The sequence below is a fragment of the Lolium perenne genome, chromosome 7, assembly GCF_019359855.2.
Source record: "Lolium perenne isolate Kyuss_39 chromosome 7, Kyuss_2.0, whole genome shotgun sequence".
NCBI classification, from domain to species: Eukaryota; Viridiplantae; Streptophyta; class Magnoliopsida; order Poales; family Poaceae; genus Lolium; species Lolium perenne.
In genome coordinates this window covers 52,878,288-52,903,748 of record NC_067250.2, presented here as the reverse complement: position 1 = coordinate 52,903,748, position 25,461 = coordinate 52,878,288, and positions in this window count along the sequence as shown.

Here is a 25,461-nt window from a genome sequence, read left to right as displayed (position 1 = left end):
CCGCACAAAAAGAATCAAACTCGTTGGAAAAATACTCTCCACCACGATCAGACCTTAGCCGCTTGATCTTTCGATCAAGTTGGTTTTCTGCTTCAGCTTTAAAGATTTTGAAGTAATTAAGAGCTTCATCTTTAGATTTCAGGAGGTACACATAACAATATCGAGTAGAGTCATCAATTAAAGTCATGAAATATCTTTTCCCTCCTTTTGTCAATTCACCATTCATTTCACAAAGATCCAAATGTATAAGCTCCAGCGGTGCCAAGTCTCTTGCCTCCGCAGTCTTGTGAGACTTACGTGGTTGCTTAGCTTGCACACATACTTGGCACTTGGATTTCTTGACAATAGAAAAATTCGGAACATATTCGCTAGCCGCGTCATGCACCCAAAATTAATATGACAAAGTCGTGAATGCCAAATATCGGACTCACTATCATTGCAAACATGATTAATAATTTGAGTACATAAGTCTGACAAAGATAAGCGGAACAAGCCTCCGCACACATAGCCCTTTCCAACAAATTGTCCACACTTGGAAATTACAACTTCATTGGACTCAAACACCAACTTAAAACCATCTCGACATAAAAGTGATCCGCTAACGAGATTTTTATTAATTGATGGAACGTGCTGCACATTCTTCAGCTGGATGGTCTTTCCTGAAGTAAACTTCAGATCCACCGTACCAACACCACGAACAGAAGCACGTGAGCCGTTTCCCATCAGCACGGAGCAAGTCCTTGCGACCTGATAAGAAGAAAACATAGAGACATCAAAACATACATGTGTATTGGCTCCGGTGTCTATCCACCAATCAGGAGAATTACATACTGAAAGGACAGTAGGAGAAGTACCGTACCCAACGTCCTTCATCTCAGTATCAACACCAATAACAACATTTGCGGACTTGCCACTGTTCCCACGCCGATCATGGCGTTCTGGGCAATCAGGAGCCCAATGTCCAGGAGCGCCACAAACATGGCAGTTCCCTTTCTTCTTATAAGGAGTCTTCCTCTTGAAGTTGGTTGAGTTAGAGGCTTTGTTCTTCTCGTCAAACTTGCCTTTTCCATTGTTCTTATTCTTAGACTTGTGGGATTGGAAGTTTTTCTTCTGTACCACATTGGCACTAGAACCTCCCTCAAAACTACGAGCGCGTGTGTCCTTTGCTCTCGCCTTCTCTTCCACATGAAGCGAGCCAATGAGATCCGAAACGGAAAATTCTTGTCTCTTATGTTTCAGAGAAGTAGCAAAGTTCCTCCATGAAGGAGGAAGCTTGGCAATAATGCCACCGGCCACAAATTTGTCCGGTAAGGTACACTTAAACTGCTCGAGTTCTTTGGCAAGTGACTGAATCTCATGAGCCTGCTCAACCACGGAGCGCTCATCAGTCATCTTGTAGTCATAGTATTGCTCCATGACATACAATTCAGTGCCAGCGTCCGAGACCCCACATTTGGCCTCGAGCGCATCCCACGCATCTTTACCATGGTCAAAAGCCATGTACGGGTCAACAATGTTGTCCCCAAGAATGCTGAACAAGGCCGCCTTAAACATGGCGTCGACCTTCTCAAACTTTTCCTGCTCCTCTGCAGAGAGAGGCCCCTCAGGTCTAGCATCTGTGGCGCTAAAACAACCTAGGTTTGTAAACCATAGAACTGCCTTTGTGCGCCACCTCTTGTAATGCATACCATCAAAGAGGGGAGGTCGAGTAGCGGCAGCAACGCTGCTTGAATTGATTTGCCTAAAATCAGGTTTTTGGATTGTTGAATATATAAGCAAATATCCATATGAAATAATCCGTACAAGTAATTGATAAATCATGACTACGAAAACAACAAATAAACTAATCGTGCAGACTAGTAAGGTAGATGAACAGATCACATCTAAACAAGATAAACCTATCGCATCTACCACAAAAACTAGAACAAGGAACTCTAACAGAAACTGAAAGAGAAACAACAAGATCACATACTTCACAGCAGCATCGTTGTCGCCCATGTTGAGGTTGTCGAAGAAGTCGTTGAGGTCCGGGAAGAAGTTGTCAGTGTGGAGGAACTCGTCGTCCGATGATGACGTCGTGATGCCAGCAGTCGCGCCTAAGCGCTCCCCAAAAACCTGATTGCCCCTCACCCGTACAGGTTCACGAGAGGCAGGGTTCCGGAGGCCTACTGTCCTGGCAGTCGGTGCATGCCGACGGACGGGATGAGGAAGACGAAGGCGGCGGCGCAATCAACTGGAAACGGGTAGTCGCATATGCGTCAAGATGCAGACTAGGGTTGGCGTCCGCGCTTATATAGTGCGGTTCGGGAGTCGGCACAGCCACGATCCAGAAAAACTGGAAGGCAAAACGGCTGAGTAACGCGTCCGTTAATGACTCGAAATTGATTACACAATTAATTTCCCAAATAGCAAAAAGATAAGCTCGGCTCGGCGAGATTCCCGCAACCCGCGGCGCGTCGTGACGTGTCGTGACGAGGCGAGGCGTGGCGTGGCGGGCGGCGGAGGAGGAGGAGTGCGCGAGGGCTCTCTCTCTTCTCACTCACTTACTAGGACTAGAACAGCCCACCTTATATACCACTCCAACTCTCTCCCAACTAGCAATGTGGGACTAAACTTTAGCCCCCACTAGTGCTGCCACTGATTATTGGAATGGGCCATGTGAGTTTCAGAATTTGATAATGGGCCATGGGCCAAAGGCCAAATGCCCAAAATTCCAGCAGCGTATTGGAAGTCTCTGGGTCCTTCAGGATCCTTCGGTTGTCCCTCTCACAAAAAAAACAAATCTCTCTCATTCTCGGCCTCGCTCGCTCGACTCGCTTGCTCGACTCGCTTGCTCGCTCGCACCTCCTGCTCACTGACAAACCCTGCACAACAGTCAACATCATCACCCGAAAAAGGGGAGACACCATAATGCTCTCCCTCCTCCTTCTCTCCTTCCGAGTGACCCCTCTTCCTCCGAGTTTCACTCGACGGGCAAAACACATATGTGCTCCATAGTAGAGTAATAATAAAAGGTACTTACGTAGAAAAATCGACCTACGAATCTATAATTAAATAGGTTAAACTAGGGTTTTGCCCAGTACTACAGATCAAAGTTCAAAAAAATTCAACTACGGGGTTTGAACAACCCCATTTCTAATCAAAGAAATTTTTTGACGTCATCCAAATGGCCTCAAACTATAGCATGGGCGGATCCAGACTATAGCCAAGGGGGGCAGCCGCCCCCACTCAATTTTCTGAAACCTTGTAATATGTTAAGCTAAAGGCTGGTTTGCCCGCACTTAGAAATGATATTTGCATCACTTATCATATGTTTGCCCATTTGAATCTTGTCAAATCCTAGATTTGACCAAGATAATTTAAACAAGTTTAAAACATGAAAATGAAAAGGGAAGCTTGTATCCTTCTTAGTCACTCTAAAATGAAGTTTGGGGAGGTTTTTGAAATTTCCATGCTTGAAACCAAAAACCACTTCTCTTCATGCTTGACTTCATAAGACAAAGTTTAGGGTTAGGGGGTAGATACATGATTTTTCTGGTTTGAATATGTCTAGACCTTATTTATTACTTAATTGAATGCCTACTATATAACATAAGAAGACTTTTTTGTTTTTTTTTGAATTTTTATACCCATTTGAATCTTGGTCAAATCCTAGGTTTCACCAAGATTTGAATAAGTTTAAAACATGAATATGAAAAAGTAAGCATGCATGTATGCTTCTTAATTAATCACTTCGAAATGAAGCTCTTGGGAGGGTTTTTGAAATTTCCATGTTTGAAACCAAAAACCACATATCTTCATGCGCTTGACTTCATGAGACTGAGTTTAGGGTTAGGGGGTAGATACATGATTTCTCTGGTTTGAATATGTCTAGACCTTGTTTATCAACTTAATTGAATGCTTACTATATGACATAAAAAGACTATGTGCCTTGATTTTTCATTTTTTTAAATTTTGCCCATTTGAATCTTGGTCAAATCCTAGGTTTGACCATGATTTAAACAAATTAAGCATGTATCCTTCGTAGTCACTCCAAAATGAAGCTCTTGAGAGGGTTTTTGAAATTTCCATGTTTGAAACCAAAAAACCGTGTACTTCTCTTCATGCTAAACTTCATAAGACAGAGTTTGGGGTTAGGGGTAGCTTGATACATGATTTTTCTCGTTTGAATATGTCTAGACCGTACCTTGTTTATCAACTTAATTGAATGCTTACTATATATATGATATACGAAGACTATATGCATTGGTTTTTCATTTATTGTTTTTTTAATTTTATGCCCATTTGAATCTTGGTCAAATCCTAGGTTTGACCCTGATTTAAACAAGTTGAAAACATGAATATGAAAAATTAAGCATATATCCTTCTTAGTCACTCCAAAATGAAGCTCTTTGGGAGGGTTTTTGAAATTTCCATGTTTGAAACCAAAAACCACATATCTTCATGCGCTTGACTTCATGAGACAAAGTTTAGGGTTAGGGGTAGATACATGATTTCTCTGGTTTGAATATGTTTAGACCTTGTTTATCAACTTAATTGAATGCTTACTATATGACATAAGAAGACTATGTGCCTTGGTTTTTCATTTTTTTAATTATGCCCATTTGAATCTTGGTCAAATCCTAGGTTTGACCATGATTTAAACAAGTTTAAAACATGAATATGAAAAATTAAGCATGTATCCTTCGTAGTCACTCCAAAATGAAGCTCTTGAGAGGTTTTTTCAAATTTTCATGTTTGAAACCAAAAAACCACGTACTTCACTTCATGCTTGTCTTCATAAGACAGAGTTTGGGGTTAGGGGTAGCTTGTTGATACATGATTTTTCTGGTTTGAATATGTCTAGACTTTGTTTATTAACTTAATTGAATGCTTACTAGATGACATAAGATGACTATGTGCATTGGTTTTTCATTTTATTGTTTTATTTTTATTGTTTATGCCCATTTGAATCTTGGTCAAATCCTAGGTTTGACCATGATTTAATCAAGTTTAAAACATGAATATGAACAATTAAGCATCTACCCTTCTTAGTCACTCCAATATGTAGCTCTTGGGAGGGTTTTTGAAATTTCCTTGCTTGAAAACCAAAAACCACTTCTCTTCATACATGCTTGACTTCATAAGACAAAGTTTAGGGTTAGAGGGTAGATACATGATTTTCCTGCTAGTTTGAATATGTCTAGACCTTGTTTATAAATTTAATTGAATGCTCACTATATGACATGAGCAGACCTTGGTTTTATTTTTTTTATACCCATTTGAATCTTCGTCAAATCCTAGGTTTGTTGACCAAGATTTGAACAAGTTTAAAACATGAATAATATGAAGAGGTAAGCATGTATGCTTCTTAATTAGTCACTCCAAAATGAAGCTCTTGGGAGGGTTTTTGAAATTTCCATGATTGAAACCAAAAACCACTTCTCTTCATGCTTGACTTCATAAGTCATGGTTTAGGGATATATAGGGGGTAGATACATGATCTTTCTGGTTTGAATATGTCTAGAGCTTGTTTATCAACTTAATTGAATGCTTACTATATGACATAAGAAGACTATGTGCCTTGATTTTTCATTTTTTTTAAATTATGCCCATTTGAATCTTGGTCAAATCCTACGTTTGACCATGATTTAAACAAGTTTAAAACATGAATATGAAAATTAAGCATGTATCCTTCGTAGTCACTCCAAAATGAAGCTCTTGAGAGGGTTTTTGAAATTTCCATGTTTGAAACGAAAAAACCACATACTTCTCTTCATGCTTGACTTCATAAGACAGAGTTTGGGGTTATGGGTAGCTTGATACATGATTTTTCTCATTTGAATATGTCTAGACCTTGTTTATCAACTTAATTGAATGCTTACTATATATATGACATAAGAAGACTATGTGCATTGGTTTTTCATTTTATTGTTTTTTTAATTTTATGCCCATTTGAATCTTGGTCAAATCCTAGGTTTGACCATGATTTAAACAAGTTGAAAACATGAATATGAAAAATTAAGCATATATCCTTCGTAGTCACTCCAAAATGAAGCTCTTGGGAGGGTTTTTGAAATTTCCATGTTTGAAACCAAAAACCACATATCTTCATGCTTGACTTCATGAGACAGAGTTTAGGGTTAGGGGGTAGATACATGATTTCTCTGGTTTGAATATATCTAGACCTTGTTTATCAAGTTAATTGAATGCTTACTATGTGACATAAGAAGACTATGTGCCTTGATTTTCCATTTTTTGTTTTTTCTGAATTTTTATGCCCATTTTAATCTTGGTCAAATCCTAGGTTTGACCATGATTTAAACAAGTTTAAAACATGAATATGAAAAATTAAGCATATATCCTTCTTAGTCACTCCAAAATGTAGATCTTGGTAGGGTTTTTGAAATTTCCATGTTTGAAACCAAAAACCACTTCTCTTCATGCATGCTTGACTTCATAAGACAAAGTTTAGGGTTAGGGGTAGCTAGATACATGATTTTTCTGGTTTGAATATGTCTAGACCTTGTTTATCAACTTAATTGAATGCTTACTATATGACATAAGAAGACTATGTGCCTTGGTTTTTCATTTTTTTAAATTATGCCCATTTGAATCTTGGTCAAATCCTACGTTTGACCATGATTTAAACAAGTTTAAAACATGAATATGAAAATTAAGCATGTATCCTTCGTAGTCACTCCAAAATGAAGCTCTTGAGAGGGTTTTTGAAATTTCCATGTTTGAAACCAAAAAACCACGTACTTCTCTTCATGCTTGACTTCATAAGACAGAGTTTGGGGTTATGGGTAGCTTGATACATGATTTTTATCGTTTGAATATGTCTAGACCTTGTTTATCACCTTAATTGAATGCTTACTATATGACATAAGAAGACTATGTGCCTTGGTTTTTCATTTATTTTGATTTATTTTGAATTTTTATGCCCATTTGAATCTTGGTCAAATCCTAGGTTTGACCATGATTTAAACAAGTTCATAATATAAATATGAAAAATTAAGCATCTATCCTTCTTAGTCACTCCAAAATGTAGCTCTTGGGAGGGTTTTTGAAATTTCCATGTTTGAAACCAAAAACCACATCTCTTCATGCTTGACTTCATAAGTCAGAGTTTAGGGATAGGGGGTAGATACATGATTTTTCTGGTTGAATATGTCTAAACCTTGTTTATCAACTTGAATGCTTACTATATGACATACGAAGACTATTTGCTAACAGAGGGAGCAAGCACTCCAGCTATGAAAAGTACCGAATGATGCATACCAAAATGATTTTTTAGAGGAATACTAGTTCAGATTATATAATTTTATATTAGCAGGCCAAAATCGAACCCTGTAGTTGGATTTTCAGAAATGATCCGTAGTACTGGGCAAAAACCTAGTTTAGCTTATTTAATAATAGATTCGTAGGTCGATTTTTTACGTTATTATTATTATTACTAGGCAGCACATGTGTTTGCCCGTCCAGTGATACTCTTTCATTTCATTTTTCTTTTCCGCAAGGTCGGGAGTCGGAGGAAGAGGGATCACACGGGAGGAGACGAAGGGAGAGCAGTCACGGGGCCCCACTTATTTATGGTGTCTATCCTTTTTCTGGTGATGTTGACTGTTGTGCAGGGTTGTCAGTGCGCAGCGCAGGGGGGTGCGAGCGAGCGAGAAAGGCCGAGAATGAGAGAGATGTTTTTTTAGAGGGACAACCGAACGATCCTAAAGGACCCAGATTTCCAATACGCATCAGAGCACAGTTTACAGCAGGACACAAAATATGGAGGAAATTACGTCTAAATCCCTAAGATTTACATGGTAGACCCCAGGCTGAAAGCAAGAAATGCGATCGGGTCCTTAACAGCCACCGTCCGGATTGATCCTCGTCGCAGCCGGGGACGAACCACTTGGCGCGACCAAATCGCCATGGCTACAGAGCCTGCACACCATGGCCTACGAGCTCAGCTAGAAACGACCTGCCAAAACCGGCAGCCAACGGAGGTGGATAATTGGAGAGAGAGAGAGAGAGAGAGAGAGAGAGAGAGAGAGAGTTGATGCCTCTCTCTTGACAAAGAAGATGGCTGGGAGTTTGCCTACCTAGCGTACGTGACTTGTGCTCACTGAAGTGTGGGACCTCACGCATGGGAACCACACGTAAGTGACAGACTTGTTGCTCTAATAACTCGGGTGATTATTATACTGAATTAGTACATAGTTTCCTATGGATCCTTCTTAGTCACTCCTAAATGAAGCTCTTGAGAGGGTTTTTGAAATTTCCATGTTTGAAACCAAAAACCACTTCTCTTCATGCTTGACTTCACAAGACAGAGTTTAGGGCTATGGGGTAGATACATGATTTTTCTGGTTTGAGTATGTCTAGACCTTGTTTATCAACTTGAATGCTTACTATATGACAGAGGAAGACTAGGTGCTTTGGTTTTTCATTTTTTGATTTTTTTGAATTTTTATACCAATTTGAATCTTGGTCAAACCTATGGTTCAACCAAGATTTAAACAAGTTAAAAACATGAGTATGAAAAACTAAGCCTCTAACCATTTTAGTCGCACCAAAATGAAGCTCTTGGGAGGCTTTTGGAAATTTCCATGTTTGAAACCAAAAATCACTTCTCTTCATATGCTTGACTTCATAAGACAGAGTTTAGGGTTAGGGGGTAGATACATGATTTTTCTGGTTTGAATATGTCTAGACCTTGTTTATCAACTTAATTGAATGCTTACTATATGACATAAGAAGACTATGTGCATTGGTTTTTCATTTTATTGTTTTTTTTTGAATTTTATGCCCATCTGAATCTTGGTCAAATCCTAGGTTTGACCATGATTTAAACAAGTTTAAAACATGAATATGAAAAATTAAGCATCTATCCTTCTTAGTCACTGCAAAATGTAGCTTTTGAGAGGGTTTTTGAAATTTCCATGTTTGAAACCAAAAACCACTTCTCTTCATGCTTGACTTCATAAGACAGAGTTTAGGGTTAGGGGTAGATACATGATTTTCTGGTTTGAATATGTCTAGACCTTGTTTATCAACTTAATTGAATACTTACTATATGACATAAGAAGACTATGTGCCTTGGTTTTTTCCTGTATTTTGAATTTTTATGCACATTTGAATCTTGGTCAAATCCTAGGTTTGACCATGATTTAAACAAGTTTAAAACATGAATATGAAAAATTAAGAATCTATCAATCTTAGTCACTCCAAAATGTAGATCTTGGGAGGGTTTTTGAAATTTCCATGTTTGAAACCAAAAACCACATATCTTCATGCGCTTGACTTCATGAGACAGAGTTTAGGGTTAGGGGGTAGATACATGATTTCTCTGGTTTGAATATGTCTAGACCTTGTTTATCAACTTAATTGAATGCTTACTATATGACATAAGAAGACAATGTGCCTTGATTTTTCATTTTTTTAAATTTTGCCCATTTGAATCTTGGCCAAATCCTAGGTTTGACCATGATTTAACAAGTTCAAAACATGAATATGAAAAAATAAGCATGTATCCTTCGTAGTCACTCCAAAATGAAGCTCGATCTTGAGAGGGTTTTTGAAATTTCCATGTTTGAAACCAAAAAACCACGTACTTCTCTTCATGCTAGACCTCATAAGACAGAGTTTGGGGTTAGGGGTAGCTTGATACATAAATTTTCTGGTTTGAATATGTCTAGACATTGTTTATCAACTTAATTGAATGCTTACTAGATGACATAAGATGACTATGTGCATTGGTTTTTTCCTTTTTTTTGAATTTTTATGCCCATTTGAATATTGGTCAAATCCTAGGTTTGACCATGATTTAATCAAGTTTAAAACATGAATATGAAAATTAAGCATCTATCCTTCTTACTCACTCCAATATGTAGCTCTTGGGAGGGTTTTTGAAATTTCCATGCTTGAAAACCAAAAACCACTTCTCTTCATGCATGCTTGACTTCATAAGACATAGTTTAGGGTTAGGGGGTAGATACATGATTTTCCTGCTAGTTTGAATATGTCTAGACCTTGTTTATCAATTTAATTGAATGCTTACTATATGACATGAGCAGACCTAGCTTGGTTTTAATTTTTTTATACCCATTTGAATCTTCGTCAAATCCTAGGTTTGTTGACCAAGATTTGAACAACTTTAAAACATGAATATGAAAAAGTAAGCATGTATGCATCTTAATTAGTCACTCCAAAATGAAGCTCTTGGGAGGGTTTTTGAAATTTCCATGTTTGAAACCAAAAACCACTTCTTCTCTTCATGCTTGACTTCATAAGTCAGGGTTTAGGGATATATAGGGGGTAGATACATGATTTTTCTGGTTTGATATGTCTAGACCTTGTTTATCAACTTAATTGAATGCTTACTATATGACATAAGAAGACTACGTGACTTGTGCTCACTGAAGTGTGGGACCTCACGCATGGGAACCACACGTAAGTGACAAATTTGTTGCTCTAATAACTCGGGTGATCATTATACTGTATGAGTACATAGTTTCCTATGGATCCTTCTTAGTCACTCCAAAATGAAGCTCTTTGGGATGGTTTTTGAAATTTCCATGCTTGAAACCCAAAACAACTTCTCTTCATGCTTGACTTCATAAGACAGAGTTTAGGGTTAGGGGTAGATCCATGATTTGTCTGGTTTGAATACGTCTAGACCTTGTTTATCAACTTTAATGTTTACTATATGACATAAGAAGACTATGTGCTTCGGTTTTTCATTTTTCTGATTTTTTATTATTTTTGATGCCCATTTGAATCTTGGCCAGATCCTAGGTTTGACCAAGATTTAAACAAGTTTAAAACATGAAAATGAAAAGGGAAGCATTTATCCTTCTTAGTCACTCTAAATGAAGTTTTTGGGAGGTTTTTGAAATTTCCATGTTTGAAACCCAAAACCACTTCTCTTCATGCTTGACTCATAAGACATAGTTTAGGGTTAGGGGTAGATACATGATTTGTATGGTTTGAGTATGTATAGACCTTGTTTATCAACTTGAATGCTTACTATATGACATAAGAAAACTACGTATGTGCTTTGGTTTTTCATTTTTCTGTTTTTTTTTTGAATTTTCCGCCCATTTGAATCTCTGTCAAATCCTAGGTTGGACCAAGATTTAAACAAGTTTAACACGTGAAAACGAAAAGGTAAGCATGGATCGTTCTTAGTCACTCTAAAATGTACCAATTGATAGATGTGTTAACTTTGCTTCATGGAAAAAATAATGTCATGTAAATGAGTTAACTTGGATTTCCTACCCTTGAATCCATAGGAAACTTTGTTCTAATGCACTATAATAATCAACCGAGTTTTTACACCAACAGGTCTGTCACTTACGTGTGGTGCCCATGCGTGAGGTCCCTCACTTCAGTGAGCACAAGTCACGTGCAATAGGTACGCAAACTCCTAGTCATTTTATTTGTCAAGAGAAGACGCATCAGGATGCGTATTGGAAGTCTCTGGGTCCTTCAGGATCCTTCGGTTGTCTCTCTCACAAAAAAAAACAAATCTCTCTCATTCTCGGCCTCGCTCGACTCGCTCGCTCGCTCGCACCTCCTGCTCACTGACAAACCCTGCACAACAGTCAACATCATCACCCGAAAAAGGGGAGACACCATAATGCTCTCCCTCCTCCTTCTCTCCTTCCGAGTGATCCCTCTTCCTCCGAGTTTCACTCGACGGGCAAAACACATATGTGCTCCATAGTAGAGTAATAATAAAAAGGTACTTACGTAGAAAAATCGACCTACGAATCTATAATTAAATAGGTTAAACTAGGGTTTTGCCCAGTACTACAGATCAAGGTTCAAAAAAATTCAACTACGGGGTTCGAACAACCCCATTTCTAATCAAAGAATTTTTTTCGACGTCATCCAAATGGCCTCAAACTATAGCATGGGCGGATCCAGACTATAGCCAAGGGGGGCAGCCGCCCCACTAAATTTTCTGAAACCTTGTAATATGTTAAGCTAAAGGCTGGTTTGCCCGCACTTAGAAATGACATTTGCATCACTTATCATATGTTTGCCCATTTGAATCTTGTCAAATCCTAGATTTGACCAAGATAATTTAAACAAGTTAAAAACATGAAAATGAAAAGGGAAGCTTGTATCCTTCTTAGTCACTCTAAAATGAAGTTTGGGGAGGTTTTTGAAATTTCCATGCTTGAAACCAAAAACCACTTCTCTTCATGCTTGACTTCATAAGACAAATTTTAGGGTTAGGGGGTAGATACATGATTTTTCTGGTTTGAATATGCTTACTATATGACATAAGAAGACTATGTGCCTTGATTTTTCATTTTTTTTTAAATTTTGCCCATTTGAATCTTGGTCAAATCCTAGGTTTGACCATGATTTAAACAAATTAAGCATGTATCCTTCGTAGTCACTCCAAAATGAAGCTCTTGAGAGGGTTTTTGAAATTTCCATGTTTGAAACCAAAAAACCGCGTACTTCTCTTCATGCTAAACTTCATAAGACAGAGTTTGGGGTTAGGGGTAGCTTGATACATGATTTTTCTCGTTTGAATATGTCTAGACCGTACCTTGTTTATCAACTTAATTGAATGCTTACTATATATATGACATAAGAAGACTATATGCATTGGTTTTTCATTTTATTGTTTTTTTAATTTTATGCCCATTTGAATCTTGGTCAAATCCTAGGTTTGACCCTGATTTAAACAAGTTGAAAACATGAATATGAAAAATTAAGCATATATCCTTCTTAGTAACTCGAAAATGAAGCTCTTTGGGAGGGTTTTTGAAATTTCCATGTTTGAAACCAAAAACCACATATCTTCATGCGCTTGACTTCATGAGACAGAGTTTAGGGTTAGGGGTAGATACATGATTTCTCTGGTTTGAATATGTTTAGACCTTGTTTATCAACTTAATTGAATGCTTACTATATGACATAAGAAGACTATGTGCCTTGGTTTTTCATTTTTTTAATTATGCCCATTTGAATCTTGGTCAAATCCTAGGTTTGACCATGATTTAAACAAGTTTAAAACATGAATATGAAAAATTAAGCATGTATCCTTCGTAGTCACTCCAAAATGAAGCTCGATCTTGAGAGGGTTTTTGAAATTTCCATGTTTGAAACCAAAAAACCACGTACTTTTCTTCATGCTAGACTTCATAAGACAGAGTTTGGGGTTAGGGGTAGCTTGATACATAAATTTTCTGGTTTGAATATGTCTAGACATTGTTTATCAACTTAATTGAATGCTTACTAGATGACAGAATGTGTTGCGGTCAGAAACCCACCGGCGAGCAACGACGGGCAACACAGGAGAGCCGGGAGCAACTTAGGGCTGAGGCTGGCCCTGGTCCCTCCGAGCGACGGCCCGCAAAGACTCTGGCACGCACGTCCGATGCTGGTGCAAGGGCGTGCCACCTGACCTATACCTGGTTAGGAAGGTGATGGAGATGCCTTGCTTAGTTTCCTGCATGGCATACACGTAAACATTAAATACGAGCCTCGATCGGCTCTCAGGTTGTCCTGTGAATCGGCTCAAAGAGCCGATCCACCCATGATTCGTACGAGGTGTACGAATATATGGTGGTCCTGCTTGATCAAGATAAAGCTAAAACGATCTACGACGATTTAGGGTTTTCACCGCATAATCGGAATGTCCTACTCGTGATTGGGCCTCGCGGCCGCGCACGGTGATCGTAAGCCGATCCTAGACAGGGCCTAAAAACCAACACGAGGTTGATCCCCGGAACATCCTGTCTAGGGCTAGCAAACTACACCCTACGCGCCGCTGGATCCTCCAACCCTTTGTAAGGCCTAACTATGCAGATATTAAACTAATCCTTGAAGAACAAGGAGCAATCATAACGGATCGGATCTACTAAATAAAGATCAAGCGGGGTGCCGCCCCTACGCCTAAGATAGGCGTAAGGGCGGCTAGATGTCTAAGGGTTGCACTACGACATCATATGGTACGAAGAACAATGCTAACCCTAACACATCTAAGATAACTACGTTGCTCGCCATCAAAAAGGCTTCAGTACGAGCAACGCATGAACGACGAATAAACTTGTACTGACTAGATCGCAAGATGCGATCTAGGCAGCATGATGCTTACCCGGAAGAAACCCTCGAGACAAGGGAGTTGGCGATGCGCCTAGATTGGTTTGTGGTGAACGTGATTGTTGTTTATTTCATAAACCCTAGATACATATTTATAGTCCGTAGACTTTCTAACGTGGGAACAATCCCAACCGTGCACGAGCCAAACTCTAACTAATCCGACACGTATCCTACTATATTACAGATACACGGGCCAACTAGCCCAAACTTTGCATATAAAGGCCGATTCACGTATTTCTTCCATGTATATTCTTCAAGCCCATCTTGATCGCGGCCCACCTCTGATTCGGTCAAATTCTGGTGATAACACATGCCCCCCTGGTTTTGGAATTGATAATTCCAAAATCACTCTGCTTTTCTTCGTCGGGTCATGTCACGGCAGAACAGAACCGTCGCAGTATTCTTCACCATGATGCCTTGCCTTCTCAACTTCTCTGCAAAATTTGAGAGCTTTAGCACCACTTCCTTGGAAACTGCGATGGCATTAAATCTCCATTAGGCTCCCCCTTATTTAACTGTGCCGACTGATTCGCTTTTTCATCCCCCTCCTCTGTCCTAGCTATCGTCACCGAAAAGCCCTCTTTCCCTGTAGCAATGCCTTCTTCTTCCTCCGTCTCCTCCGGCCTCTCCCTCCAGTCTTCCTCCTCGAGCGAGCCAGAGTGGAACTTTGATCATGTGCCAGACGGCCCACCTGAAGCACTCGTCGGGTCAGATGGCGACCTGCCTCTGACCGATGGGGAAGACGACCTCAAGTTCCTCATCGAAGGGGAGCTGATGAGCGAAAGCGAAGATGACCTCCACCCCTGGGTGAAACCCACCTCCTCCGACGGGGAGGAGGAAGACGAAGAAGTAGAGGAAGAAGAGGAATAGGAGGAGGATGATTCCCCCTCTTCCACTGGGCATCCGCCGGCAAAGGATTCCGCGCTTGGGCGGATAGCGAGGACGATGATGATGACGAGGAAGAAGAGGAAGAGGAAGAGGATGATTCCTCCTCCTCCGCTGGGTATCCGCCGGCAAAGCGCTTCCGCGCTTGGGCGGACAGCGAGGATGATGATGATGACGAGGAAGAAGAGGCTCCGGCCGAGGGCTGGGGTAGCAGCGACGAGGACTTCTCCGGAAGCAGCGTCGACGGCAGCGACGCCAACGACGAGGCCAGCGAGGACTAGTAGAGTAGGACTAGTAGCCCCTGAGCAATCGGCTCTTCTTTTGTTTTCCCCTTCTTGAGCAATCGGCTCTTCTTTTGTAAAAAATCCCTCTTATTATGAAGAAGAACTTCTCAGCTGATTCTGTCCTTTCACCAAATTTACCGATTGCTAAAATAAGTCAACAAATTACGAGCCGATGGCAGCGCACCGGTCCTTGCCATGAAAACATGAGCAGAACCAACTCTATTGTTTTCCAAACGGTAATTTGTGGCCTGTCCGCAAGGGCAAAACCCAATTCCCCAAAACGCCATTTGAACAGATCCAACCCACGGCCATACGAACCTCAGGTGTCAATCGTGCAGGTTCGCAACTGCAATGAATCCATGGGCAGCACCATCCAAAGCCCACGCTATGGTTCCCAGCCTGAAGGTGATCCTTAACTGCCCCTTTACTGTCCGAACATAACGCCTTGCTCCATCTTTTCGCAGCAATAGAGATGGTTCTGACTCTATAAATGATGGCGGCTTCCTTTTCAGCAGCTCTAATAGTCTTCTACTGCAACAACTCACCGCTCTCGAAGAAGGTTATGATGCAGGGTCAGCCGACGACACTCCAATCGGCTTCTAAAAACAGAGCATCTACCAAGCCAGCTGCCCCCCGAGCCTCGGTCAAGGCGAGAATAGCGGTGAGGATGCACAGATCAGACCAAGAGCTTTGAACTCAGGTAATTCTGAGTCAGCCAAACTTGCCCCCATCGATCGCCTTTTCTTCCGCTGCAAGCCGATGTTGTAGACAAAACACTAACGGCTTAATGAGCAAAAGGTGCCTTGCACGCCAAAACTGACCTCTGACAGTACTGCTGAACTGGGGCAAAGGGTTGGAAGTCCTCGAAGAGAAGGTTCGGGCACCAAAATCGGCTCCTTGCGGCTGAGGAAGCTCTCATTGTTCACCCCCTCATGGAAGCAGAAGGCCTTGAAGCTGAACTGAAGACCGTCTTGGCGAAAATCCGCGTCTTGAACATGCAGCTGGTAGATCTTATGCAACTTGTACTAGAGTCGATGGCTGTGCATCGGCTTTGTTTCTTAGCTCTAAAGTCGATGTCCGTGCATCGGATGTATGATAAAAAAAATATTTTACTGGCCGATTTTCTTTTTTACTGGCCGATTTTCTATCGGCCCCCAGCATTTCACTGCACATGTATCGCACATGTTCATCTGATTAGGTGCCCCCCGAGCCGAATCTGTCAGGTAACTGCAGATATCGGCTCTGTAGTTAGCCAAAGCACTGTATTTGTACGTCGGCTCCGTTAGGACTAATGTTGACTCTCATCAGCCGACACAAAAACGCTGCCCATCAAATCGACGTTGAACACGGGCAGAACGTATGGTGAGGATAATTTTGGCCGATTGCTGGAATCGGCCTCCATGTTGATCGAATCGCTCAATGAAGGTTTCGCAATGTCCCTCCATAGATCTTTGGGGCCGATCCCAAGGATCGGCCTCGCCACGTTTGTCCATAGGTTTGTTCTTGCTACACGGTCAGGTCGGTGGATAAGACCAGCCTAACCCCATCCTTTGTCACGTCGATGCGCTCGCAGTCGTCCAAATTGATGCCTGAGAGTGGCCCCTGGCCTGCTGTTTCCCAAGCGTTCATGCCAGCCGTTCAAATCTCGGCTGAGTCATCGGCCTGGACGACCTCTACCTCATCTCCATCCCACTGTATTACGCATTGGTGCATTGTGGAGGGAATGCAACAGTTGGCGTGGATCCAATCTCTTCCTAGCAGAACAGCATAGGTGCTCTTGCTATCGACGATGAAGAACGTCGTAGGGATGGTTTTCCTTCCTACGGTCAGGTCCACGTTCAGAACACCTTGTGCATCAGAAGCTTGGCCGTTGAAGTCGCTCAATGTCACGTTGGTCTTGATCAGATCCGAGCTAGAGCTTCCTAACCGATGTAGCATAGAGTATGGCATAATGTTGACTGGCGCTCCGGTGTCCACCAGCATCTTGTTGACAGGCCTCCCATCGATATAACCTCGCAAGTACAGGGCCTTCAGATGTCTGTAGCTTCTTTCTCATGGCTTCTCAAAGATAACCGGCCATGGGCCGCAGTCAAGTTGTGCTACAGGTGCCTCGTCTAATCCTGGAGCGCTAAACTCCGTCGGAAGGATAAACACCATGTTTGTGCCAGCCGATGTCTCATCATCGGCTTTCTTTTGCTTGGGGCGCCACTCCATTTTTTGTGGTCGACCCTCTTCATCCAGGGTTCGTTGAATTTTCGCGGCCAGGTCGGGCCGCGCCTTCCTTAGCGTGTGCAGGTACAACCTTTCGGCTTCCTCCAAGCCACGCAGTCGCTGAACCCTACGCTTTTGGGAACGGCTGAGTCCATCAGGGCACCACCTTGGCCGGTGGTACCTGTCTTCTTCTTCTTCATCATCGTCTTCCAAATCCTCGAGATCTTCCACCCGAGGGGACTCAGCGTGCTTGTTCCGAGGTGGGAGAGGCCCTAGACGTTTGAACACGGACACGTTAGCTGCATCCTTCCTCTTCTGTCTACATTCTGGGCAGTTGCCGATTGTAGGCAATCGGCTCATTCCTGAATCCCAGCAGTGTCTGAAGAAGGGGCAGTCCCAGTGCCTATCCTCGTCGTTTTGCTCCCTCGATTCTTCCTTGGCACAGCGCTCGTACTCCTCCTCTTCGCGATCATGCCGACGATGTCTCCTGGCGTCCCTAGCCAGACGGTCTCTATCATCATCGTCGCTGGATCGTCGGCGTTGGCTATATTGACTCACATACTTGTTGAGGAGGTGATCAGAGAGAGGTCGCTGATATCTTACGTTCCTCACTTCTCCCTCTGTGATGTAGCGCTTGCCATCGTGCCGGAGCCGATCGCGTGGAACGGCTTCCTCTGTGTCCTTGCTACGAGAGCAGCTGCCCTCGTCTCCGTCCTTACCAGAGTGGTGTCCAAGTCCTACCATGTTGATGTTGAACGAGAAACTTGGCTGGCACCCTTCAGGGTAAGTGCACTCCACCATGTTAACGGCGGGGAAGGGGTGGGTGTCGACCTTCATGGCGTACTTATTGAAAATTAGACGTCCTTGTTCTATCGCCATTTGGATCTGCTGATGCCACACCCTGCAGTCGTTGGTGGTATGGGAGAACGAGTTATGCCATTTGCAGTATGGCTTTCCGTTCAGCTCCTGTACCGTGGGGATTTTGAGGCCTTCGGGTAACTTCAACTGCTTCTCCTTGAGTAAGAGGTCGAAGATTTGCTTAGTTCTAGTCACGTCAAAATCAAACCCTCTGGGCGGACCTGGTGGCTTAACCCATTTGCAGGATATGGGGGTTGCCCCCCGAGTCCATTCAGCCACTGCTACCTCTTGATCTCCCGCAGACCCTTCATCTTCCTCTGTTTCAACCAGGACTACCGCACGCTTGAATTTGTCCTGGTACAAGTCTGGGTGGCGCTGTTCATATAATGACAGTTTCTGAACCATGTGCGCCAGTGAAGGGTAGTCTGCTTGGGAAGCCATATCCTTGATCGGTGATGCGAGACCCACCACCGCCAACTCGACTGCTTCTTTTTCAGTCACACGAGCCGAATAACATCGGTTCCTAAGATTTCTGAAGCGCTGGACGTACTTGAGCTAGATTGGCAATGCCGGCCTCGGAAGCCTCTGAGTGATACTGCATGTGGAACTGTTCTTCCAACTGCTTCCAAGTCCGGATCGAGTCTGGTGGCAACGAAGTGTACCACCCGAAAGCCGATCCTGTGAGGGACTGTGCGAAGAACCTCACGCGTAGTGGATCCGATGCTGAGACCGTTCCTAGCTGTGCCAAATATCGGCTCACATGCTCGATGGAGCTGGAACCATCTGATCCATTAAATTTGGAGAAATCAGGGAGCCGATATTTGGGTGGTAGCGGGATCAACTCGTACTCGTTCGGGTACGGCTTGGAATAGCCGATTGTCCTCCTTTTGGGCACCATGCCGAACTGGTCTCTCAGTATAGTACTGATCTGATCCACGGTGCTGGCTGTCAGAGTCGAACTCTGAAGATTCGCCGGAGTGTCATACTTAGCCAGCCATGCTTGCTTTTCCAGCTCTGAGCCAACTGCAGGAGCTGAGCTCTGGAGGTTTGTCGGAGTGGCATACTTAGCTAGCCACGTTTGCTTCTCGAGATCTGTTCCCGAAGTTCCTCCTGTCGTTCCAGAAGTCCCTGCTGCTGCAGTCTGGTTTGTGAGTGCCCAGTTACTGCTGTCTGGCACGTATGTGCACGTATATCCGTGAGGGATCTCCTTGGGCGCCTCGTACAAGAACTGGTAATCACTAGGATCGCCCCCGATCTTGTAGACAACGAATGCCGGTGTATTCGGCACCTCTGGTGCTGGCAACGCGAATGGCAACGGTGGACGGGACTGGAGTGGCGTCTCTCCTTGGTAAGTCCCGAGAGCTGGTCCTGACGGAGAGTACTGATGCCTCATGATTTCCTGGATCACCCGAAGAGCGACGCGCTCCAAAGTGTTCACCAGGCTCTCAGAATGGCGGTGTAGCGAATGAGCTACCATGAAATTGATCTCCTGACGCAAGGACACAGTGCGTTCTTCTGACGGGGTGGACATGTCTACTCCATCGAGCGCGCCTTCAGGTGTGAACCCTCTCCACCTGATGCCGTGTGAGCGGGTCCTGTGAAAAGAGCCGATGAGGTCGGCTTCGAGGAGAGCTTTGACATCGCCGTACTTCTTCTTGAGCTCCTCGGTCAGATCCTCGTACGTGACTGGAGTGTCATCCGCCATCTCAGATGTAGATGGCGATGTGGTTGATGTCGAAGATTGTCCCACCGGGCGTGCCAGAATGTGTTGCGGTCAGAAACCCACCGGCGAGCAACGACGGGCAACACAGGAGAGCCGGGAGCAACTTAGGGCTGAGGCTGGCCCTGGTCCCTCCGAGCGACGGCCCGCAAAGACTTTGGCACGCACGTCCGATGCTGGTGCAAGGGCGTGCCACCTGACCTATACCTGGTCAGGAAGGTGATGGAGATGCCTCGCTTAGTTTCCTGCATGGCATACACGTAAACATTAAATACGAGCCTCGATCGGCTCTCAGGTTGTCCTGTGAATCGGCTCAAAGAGCCGATCCACCCATGATTCGTACGAGGTGTACGAATATATGGTGGTCCTGCTTGATCAAGATAAAGCTAAAACGATCTACGACGATTTAGGGTTTTCACCGCATAATCGGAACGTCCTACTCGTGATTGGGCCTCGCGGCCACGCACGGTGATCGTAAGCCGATCCTAGACAGGGCCTAAAAACCAACACGAGATTGATCCCCGGAACATCCTGTCTAGGGCTAGCAAACTACACCCTACGCGCCGCTGGATCCTCCAACCCTTTGTAAGGCCTAACTATGCAGATATTAAACTAATCCTTGAAGAATAAGGAGCAATCATAACGGATCGGATCTACTAAATAAAGATCAAGCGGGGTGCCGCCCCTACGCCTAAGATAGGCGTAAGGGCGGCTAGATGTCTAAGGGTTGCACTATGACAGCATATGGTACGAAGAACAATGCTAACCCTAACACATCTAAGATAACTACGTTGCTCGCCATCAAAAAGGCTTCAGTACGAGCAACGCATGAACGACGAATAAACTTGTACTGCCTAGATCGCAAGATGCGATCTAGGCAGCATGATGCTTACCCGGAAGAAACCCTCGAGACAAGGGAATTGGCGATGCGCCTAGATTGGTTTGTGATGAACGTGATTGTTGTTTATTTCATAAACCCTAGATACATATTTATAGTCTGTAGACTTTCTAACGTGGGAACAATCCCAACCGTGCACGAGCCAAACTCTAACTAATCCGACACGTATCCTACTATATTACAGATACACGGGCCAACTAGCCCAAACTTTGCATATAAAGGCCGATTCACGTATTTCTTCCATGTATATTCTTCAAGCCCATCTTGATCGCGGCCCACCTCTGATTCGGTCAAATTCTGGTGATAACACATGCCCCCTGGTTTTGGAATTGATAATTCCAAAATCACTCTGATTTTCTTCGTCGGGTCATGTCGTGGCAGAGCAGAACCGTCGCAGCACCCTTCATCATGATGCCCTGCCTTCTGAATTCCTCCGCGTGATTTGACCGTTGTTTTCTTTTCTTCTTTTTTGGGCACCGCCTCCTCGGAAACTGCTGTGGCATTGAATCTCTACTATATCCCCTTTATTTAACTGCTCTGAACAGTTCGCCACTTCATCCCCTTGCTCTGTTCTGTCTATCGGCACCCAAAAATCCTCCATCTCATGTAGCCATGTCTTCTTCTTCTTCGTCCTCCTCCACCTCGTCAGTCTTCTCCGACTCTTCCTCATCTCGCGAGCCGACGCCAGAGTGGGGATCGCTAGCGGCGCACGACATCCTCGCCGCATCAGAGTGGGACAAGGAGGAACACGATTCCTCCATCTGGTCCGAGGATGACAAATCCTTGACCGACGGAGAGGACGACCTTCAATTCCTCGTCGAGGGGGAGGAGGAGGCGGAGAGCGAGGATGACCGCTTCTCCTGGGATGATTTCACCTCCTCCGAAGAAGAGGCGGAGGAGGACGACGACGACTCCCTCGAAGGCTACCCACCGGCGAAGCGCCTCCGCGCTTGGTGGGACGACGACAGCGATGACGACGAGGAGGAAGATGAGGCTCCCGCAGAAGGCTACGGGAGCTCCGATGAGGAGCCTATCAGCAGCTGCGCCGGCGGCAGCGACGATGACGACGAGGGCAGCAACGGCCCTTAGATTAGGGACTAGTAGTAGTAGTCGGCTTTTGTTCTTTCTTTCCTGAGCAATCGGCTCTTCCTTTGTAAGAAATACCGCTATTAATGAAGAAAATATTCCTCAATTAATTTTGCTTTCTTGTCAATTTCACTGATCGTCGAACGAAATCACTGTACAGAGAGCCGATGGCAGGGCATCGGCTTGCACTATAAACACGATTTGAGGTCAAGCCGTTGCCTATTCACGCGGACCAACAGGTCTAACTCACATCCAAACCATCCTCCAACCTTAAAACGCGCAGACTGAACTCCTCAGCAACTCACTAGGAGATTCATCCCAAATATCATGATTTCTGGTCTGAACCGATTCCGTTAACCTGCTTAATCGAGCTTATTCCTCTAGAGTCGATAGCAATGTATCGGCTTTATTATTCTGAAGTCGATGCCCGTGCATCGGCTGTACTCGCCTACGGTTGTCTCCGCATGTTTCCTCAAGTCGATGTCTGCGCATCGGCTATGATTGATGATTTTTTTTTAAACTGGCCGATTTAAAATCGGCCTCCATACCTCACTGCCCATCATCCCACATGCTTGGGAAATACTTCTTGAGGTGTTGACCATTGACGGCTACTGGGAACTTAACGCCGTCCAACTGCTCCAGCATGTATGCATTACCTTTCAAGGCCTGGACAACTTTGTACGGACCGTGCCAATTAGGAGACCATTTGCCATATGCTTTGTCCTTGGTTCCTAATGGCAACACAGCTTCCCATACTAGATCACCAACTTGAAACTCCTTTGGTCTAACCTTCTTATTGTATGCACGAGCTACCCTGGCTTTGTTCTCTTTAATCTTCTCCAACGACCAAAGTCTAAGTTCTGTTGCGTCCTCAATAGTGTCACTCATCAAAGTTGCATATTCTTCAGCTGTTAGATCATCCTGAAACGTGACACGTCTTGATCCAGCCGTAATTTCCCAAGGTAATACGGCTTCCTGTCCATAGACGAGCTGGTACGGCGAAGTTTTTATAGCTCCGTGGCATGACATGCGGTAGGCCCACAAAGCTTCTGACAATGTTTCATGCCAATCCCTAGGGTTCTCGTCAATTTTTCTGTTGATTAGCTTGATCAGGCTTTGATTGGACGCTTCAGCTTGCCCATTGGCTTGAGCATAGTATGGAGATGATCGGATCAGCTTAATCCCCATGTCATCGCAGAACTTTCTAAATTCTTTAGAAATAAAGACCGAACCTCCATCGGCCGTGATAGTTTGGGGAATCCCAAACCTATGTATGACGTGTTCTTTCACAAATTTGATCACATCTTCTGATTTCACCTTCTTCATAGGGACGGCCTCCACCCACTTGGTGAAGTAATCTGTGATAACCAAAATCCATTCATGTTTTTTACTCAACGCCGGATGGATTTTGCCGATCATATCCATGCCCCACCCTCGAAACGGCCAAGGCTTGATGATAGGGTTCATTGCTGATGCGGGTACCATCTGAATCTTCCCGAACATCTGGCACGCTTGGCACCCCTTGTAGTACTTGAAGCAATCTTCAAGCATGGTGGGCCAATAAAACCCTGATCGCCTAATTAGCCACTTCATCTTATGAGCCGACTGATGAGTTCCACAGGCGCCTTCATGCACCTCATGTAAGAGTCGATTAGACTCAGTTGGTCCCAGGCACTTGAGTAGTAACCCTTCCAACGTCCTGTAGAACATGTCATCTCCTATGAGGACATACTTCATGGCTTTGTATCTTATCCGTTTAGGTGCCCCCCGAGCCGAATCTTTTAAGTAATTGAAGATTTCGGCTCTCCAATCATCCTGTTCCAGGAACTGCACCTGAACTTCTGACTCGTCTGATATGTCTATATAGCCGGACGCCATTTGTGCGAGATTGTTGGCCTCGGTGTTTTGGGATCTTGGGACCCAATTAAAGTTGATGTACCGAAACTGTGTCATCAACTCCCGGCATTCCATCCAATATGGGAAAAGCGATTCACTCTCGCACTTATATTCATCCGTGAGTTGGTTAATCACCAACTTGGAGTCTCCAAAAAGCTCTACTGTTTCTGCCCCGGCTTCCAGTAGCAACTCCATTCCCTTACGCACTGCCTCATATTCCGCGACATTGTTGGTGCAAGGGGTAGATAGTCTGATGGAAAAGGAGTATGCTGCCCCCCGAGGCGACACGAGCAGAATGCCGATGCCACAACCATCGTCGCAAACCGATCCATCGAAGAACATAGCCCATGCACGTATAGATAGTGCTGCTATATTGGTACTGATCCGTTCAGCTATAAGATCGGCCAACGCTTGCCCCTTGACTGCTTTCGCAGGCTGATACCGAAGATCGAACTCTGACAACGCAAACATCCACTTACCAAGTCGGCCTTTCAAAACAGGGGCCGACAGCATGTGCTTGACAACGTCTGACTTGCATATGACGATGATCTCTGCCGTCAGAAGGATGTGATGAAGCTTGGTGCAGGTGAAGAACAGGCAGAGGCAAAGCTTCTCGACCTCAGGATACCTTGTCTCCGCGTCCAACATCCTTCTGCTGAGGTAGAAAACAACCTTTTCAACACCCTCGTAGAGTTGCACCACCACCGAAGCGATGGGTGTGTCAGCTACTGACAAGTAGATGTAGAACGGCCTGTCTTGTTGGGGCGGAACTAGCACAGGCGGCGTCGTCAGATACCGCTTAATCTCATCAAACGCCTGCTACTGTTCTGCCCCCCAGTGAAACTCGTCGTCAGATTTAGTTTTCACCAGTGCCATGAACGGCTCGATTCGTCCTGACAGATTAGAGATGAATCGTCGGACAAAATTGATCTTGCCGATGAGACGTTGGAGTTCCTTCTTCGTGGTGGGCGGCTGCATGGTACGCACCGCCTCTTGACTTTTCAGGCCGATCTCAATTCCCCGTTCATGAACCAGAAAACCTAGGAACTGACCAGCCGTCACACCAAAAGCACACTTTTTCGGATTCATTCTCAGTCCGAACTTCCGAGTTCGGTCTAGGATGCGCCGTAAATCATCCAAGTGTCCCTCCATGGAGACAGATTTGACTACCACGTCGTCGATGTAGATTTCCACCAACTTGCCGATCAGATCGTGAAATATATAATTCATGGCTCGTTGGTACGTTGCACCAGCATTCTTCAACCCAAAGGTCATGACTACATATTCAAACAAACCTACTGCCCCTGGTACCCTGAATGCGGTCTTGTGTATATCTTCCGGAGCCATGAAGATTTGGTTATAGCCGGCATTGCCATCCATGAAGCTCAACACCTTGTGGCCAGCAGCTGCATTGATCAATGTTTCTGCCACAGGCATCGGATACTCATCTTTTTGAGTGGCTCTGTTGAGATCTCGGAAATCGATGGCCACACGCCATCGGCCGTCCTTCTTCTCTA